Below are 6,096 nucleotides of genomic sequence, written 5' to 3'. Positions count from 1 at the left end.
AGAAAGATTTCTTGAGGTAAGCTAGCAAACTTGGAAGTATTCTTGATTTTATGAAACTAGAACTTATAGAATTTATGAAGAACACTTAGAACTTGAAGATAGAACTTGAGAGAGATAAATTAGATGAAGAAAATTGAAGAATGAAAGTGTTTGTAGGTGTTTTTGTTCGTTAGTATATGGATTAGATATAAAGGATGTGTAATTTTGTTTACATGTAAATAAGTCATGAATGATTACTAATATTTTTGTAATTTTATGAGATATTTCATGCTAGTTGCCAAATGATTGTTTCCACATGTGTTAGGTGACTCACATGGTCTGCTAAGAGCTAATCATTGGAGTGTATATACCAATAGTACATACATCTAAAAGCTGTGTATTGTACGAGTACGAATACGGGTGCATACGAGTATAATTGTTGATGAAACTGAACGAGGATGTAATTGTAAGCATTTTTGTTAAGTAGAAGTATTTTGATAAGTGTCTTGAAGTCTTTCAAAAGTGTATGAATACATATTAAAACACTACATGTATATACATTTTAACTGAGTCGTTAAGTCATCGTTAGTCGTTACATGTAAATGTTGTTTTGAAGCCTTTAGGTTAACGATCCTGTTAAGTGTTGTTAACCCATTGTTTATTATATCAAATGAGATGTTAAATTATTAAATTATCATGATATAATGATGTATTAATATATCTTAATATGATATATATACAATTAAATGTCGTTACAACGATAATCGTTACATATATGCCTCGTTTCGAAATCCTTAAGTTAGTAGTCTTGTTTTTACATATGTAGTTCATTGTTAATATACTTAATGATATGTTTACTTATCATAATACCATGTTATATATATATATATATATATATATATATATATATATATATATATATATATATATATATATATATATATATATATATATATATATATATATATATCCATATATATGACATCATATAGTTTTTACAAGTTTTAACGTTCGTGAATCACCGGTCAACTTGGGTGGTCAATTGTCTATATGAAACCTATTTAAATTAATCAAGTCTTAACAATTTCATTTAATATATATATAAACATGGAAAAGTTCGGGTCACTACACTTCCCATAATGACAAACGATGACAATAACAAGAAAAATAAGAACACGATAATTTAATGTGGTTATATGTAATCAAGAGTTGATTACTTTAATCCACAGGCCAAACTAGAGGGATTTTATTGATATACTTCGTGATACATGGTATGGGTTACATTAGGTTGCTCAAATAGGCAAAACTCAACAAGGAAACTGTGATGACCCGAAAAATTCTGACTAAATTTAAACTTAATCTTAAATGATTAATGATTTCGACACGATAAGCAAAGCCTATGAAGTTGAATCTCAAAATTTTGAACTATTCAAATACCCTTCGGTTGTTCTCAACGATTCGCGAACAATTATATGTAAATAGATACATATGCTATAACTTGAAAACGTAACAAAGTGTTATGAAAAGGATACCGTACATTACACTTATTGGTTTATATATCTATTTGAATATATATGATCTCAAGTTATTTAGTAAACGATAATAACATTCGATTATCGATTCAATTGATATTTAGATAAGTTAACTAAAACGTTTAAGATGAACTAGTAAAACACTAATTTGCTAAAGTATTTTCAAATTGCTACAGTACCCAAAATGCTACAGTGTTTTTGAAAATCGCTATTTGCTACAGTAAAATTGACTTTGCTACAGTAACTTTGCTACAGTAAAACACTATTTTAAAAATGTATTTTAACAAATAGTGAAACGATGATTTATAGAAGTAAATGACCAAAACACTCAAACGTATAAGATAGACTTTGAGTGACATAGTTTATGGATAGTTTAAGTCTATATTTTGACAAAGGTACGTGTCACGAAACGTAAAATGCAAGTTTTCTAAACGTACGAAAATACGTTCGAAAAACCGGAACCTGGACATAAGTCGAGTGATGACGTACGACTTATCGGAACTAAAATTACAAATCAACTATGCATGTGAATTTAATATAATATATATTTAATTATTTAAATTATATATATTATATATTTTTTTATTACGTCGACAAACAAAAATACAAAAGTTTTGTGAGCTGGAAAAGGAGCCCATGCGATCGCATGGGAATCCTTCTACAAAATCATGCGATCGCATGGAGGGGAATTCCAGGTCAGGTACTATAAATTCAGGTGTTTTGCTCGAATGAAAAATCACACACACATACTCAAATATATATTACTCCGTATAATATTTATTATTATTATTATTATTATTATTATTATTATTAATAAGATTATTATTAATCTTATTATTTTTATTATTAGTGTTATTATTTTTGCAATACAAAAATAATAATGTACATAAAATATTAAGACGAAGTGCTGTCCAAGTAATTTTCAAAACGAGTTCCCAAGCGAGCTAGAGCTAAGGAAAATATGGGTTATTACCAAGGAGGTTATGGGTAATGTTCGGGGATATTTTTGTGAAGCAAACCTCGTGTTTATCATCTCCGATGCGTCTAAGTGCTTTCCTACAATATTGTATATCAATATTAAACAGTGAGTTTCATTGATCCCCTTTTAATTGCTTTTGCAATACATTTTTGGGCTGAGAATACATGCACTTTATTTTAAACGCAATGAATACAAGTACATACTAAATTCTACACTGAGTTTGAACCGAAAATCCCTTAGCTTTGGTAACTAGTAACTGCCAGTTATAAGAACTGGTGGGCGCAGGTAGTAGTATATGGATCCATAGGGCTTGACATCCCCGTCCGAGCTAGAGCGCTAGCCTTTTAATGGACGTATGCTATTTGAGAAACGTACATGTTGGTTTGCGTGTATTATTAAGATGATTATACAAAGGGTACAAATTATATTATAACGTTAAAGCTTAGTTACCAGGGTGCTCAATCTTGTAGAATATTTTGATAAACGTTTCTGGATGAAACAACTGAAATCTTGTGATCCACCTTTATATACAGATTATATGAAACAATAAAACTATGAACTCACCAACCTTTGTGTTGACACTTGTTAGCATGTTTATTCTCAGGTTTTCTAGAAGTCTTCCGCTGTTTGCTTAGATGTTAAACAAGCTATGTGCATGGAGTCTTACATGACATATTTTTCAAGGAGACGTTGCATTCACCAAATCATCACCATGTATCTTATTTTGACTGCATTGTCAACGGAAATACTGTTGTAAACTATTATTTATGGTGATTGTCTATATGTAAAAAATCATCAGATTTCGAAAACCTTTGATTTAAATATTCATTTATGGTGTGCCTTTTCAAAAGAATGCAATGTTTACAAAACGTATCATATAGAGGTCAAATACCTCGCATTGAAATCAATGAATGACGTGTTCATCCATATGGATTTGGAGCGATCGTCACAGAAACAACTTAACGACCAAGAAAACGAGGATTTGGAAACTTTCGCAGACCATACTCATTCTCGCGATCGCGAGAATTTACAGGCTTCTCTTTCGTGATCGCGAGCTTCATGATGAGCATAATCTACAGTCACGAACAATGATTTCCCTATCGCGATACCAGTCCGTATCAATCTCGCATTCGCGAGTCTTCTTCTTCCAATTCTCTCGCAGTCGCGAGTCCTTCTATCTCGTTGTTTTTGTTCAAGCTTCTTCACTCCAACACCTTGCCATGGTGTTTTAATAAATTAATAAATTTCATCATTACGAAAAGCGATAGCTCTTAGAATTATAATTATAAAAACTCAAATTTTAGACGTGCAATTAGTAGTGTGTGATGACAAACTTGCATCAATGTCATTCATAACACTAATTATAAAAGCACAAAAGTTGAAATTTTGATGACATTAATTTGGTATTTAACAGGGTCGGTCCTGAGTATTTTGATGCCTAGTGCAAAACTGCCAAATAATGCCTATTTTCTATCTTATAAAGGTGTTTCGAACTTAAAAAACTACCGTAATTTTTTACTCCTATAATGTAAAAATTACTAAATTAATACTCTGTAGTGTGTGTGTGTGTGTGTATATATATATATATATATATATATATATATATATATATATATATATATATATATATATATATATATATATTACTTCATCCATCTCCAGATACATGTGTATTTCTAATTTTGTTTTCTCCAGTATAAATCAACTTTACTCTTTTACTCTTATATATAATTTTACTTAAAAGTTTATAATACTAGAAGTGACATTACCTCATGTCCTCTAAGAAGAGAAATTTTTATACTTTACTTAAAGTTACACCAATAGAACATATGTTTTTGAACGAAGTGAGTATATAGTATTTACTTAAGAGGGATATAAACATTAATCACATTTATAAAAATAATACTAATTGAATGTATAAAATAAAATTAATTAATGTATTATAAATGAAGTATGAAGTAAATCGAATATGACTTTTTTCCTTAAAAAATAACTTAAGTCAATAAAATTTCTAAAACCAACTTCAATACTCCATTATCGAAATCAGACGGTACATATTTTTCATTTTGCCGCCTACTTTTTTAATTAAAATTTTAAAATTTACTCGAATTATAGGTCAATGGTTTGTACAATACGTTGTAAAAAATGTACCATATTTTAAAGCTAAAACTAACATATCTGGAAAAGGAATAAAAGTCTACAATAATGAACCTGACGCGTACAGTACTAACAAAAGTTAATAATATATATCTATAAAATTATTTTTCTCTCACTTCAACTTTTTACCTATCTCTCTTTCTTCTTCCTTTTCCTTCTCTTCATGTATCTTTTTGCAACTTAAAAAAAAAAACTCAAACCCTCCATTTGATGCCCCTTAAATCTTGATGTCCAATGCGGTCGCACTTGTGGCCCACCCTCAAGTCTGGCCCTAGTATTTAATGATGTTCATACTTGCATGATTTGTATACACGTATCACACGTGATCAACACGTTCCTAACATTGCATAATCAACTGATTATTAAGTAAAACCTTGGATGCATTGTCAATGCTAGCACCATTATAGCACACTACGAGTAGATGCGCTCAAAGCTCGTTGGCACTACAAGCAGGTGCACTCACAAAACTGGCATGCTGGCACTAAAACATGAGCTACTAGAAAAGTTGTACCAAGGACTGTAACATGCAGTTCATATATATATGACATTAACCGACAAAAGATGCCATAGGTGGTTGCCACGATTCCAACAATGTACGATCACCAGATAGTTATGTAGTCCGCACGACGGTTGTTGCATACAGCTGGTAGATTGCATCAGGACCACTTGCACTTTTTCCAGCTCTATAGACAAAACATTACGACATGGTAAGGGTATGTCCCCTTTTGTCACGTTACATGCCACTAATGAATAATAATGTTCTACTATAAACTGAACGTGATACCTTCATTACAACACACTTGATACGTGCTTAATACATTCAAATTTCACGTACAACACTCAAAGCGACTAACTTGTTAGTTGCAAGACCATCAATGTCAAGAGTGTGTCCTGATTAAACCGGCAATCTTAACAACTTCATAGATGTTATTCGACAGTCACATGTAATGTTCATTAAACATAAATCCTAACACTTTCTCTAGAGCCATCAATATCGGCTAGCCCGATGATGGAGGATTGACATTTAATCACCTCTGCTAAGATCCTCATCTCACATCAGGGTTACTCACAGTACACTGGATCGGAGAGTTAAATACAAAAAACCCTCAAATCCTCTCTTCTTTTGTTGACAAGTATGGATCGAACTCTAAGGATCAATTCTATGCTTGATCAGTAGTTCGTTCGTGAAACATATAAATCTTTTTTTTTAACTCTTGATAGATATACATATCCTAGTATCCTACACAAAGATTCTTATTTGACTTCACAGAAAAGGTACATTTATTTATTTATAAAACAGTCAGGAACATGCATTGGATGTATATAGATAGATTTACCTTTATATTGTGTAAGGGAGGACCCATTTACTATTCAAGTTTGTAAAAGTAAAGGCACTAAACCGACCATTTACATCACATGTTAAGTTGTTTCCTATGTGATCCTACCAAA

The sequence above is a fragment of the Rutidosis leptorrhynchoides genome, chromosome 1, assembly GCF_046630445.1.
Source record: "Rutidosis leptorrhynchoides isolate AG116_Rl617_1_P2 chromosome 1, CSIRO_AGI_Rlap_v1, whole genome shotgun sequence".
NCBI lineage: Eukaryota > Viridiplantae > Streptophyta > Magnoliopsida > Asterales > Asteraceae > Rutidosis > Rutidosis leptorrhynchoides.
Note: the sequence above shows the minus strand (reverse complement) of the source record.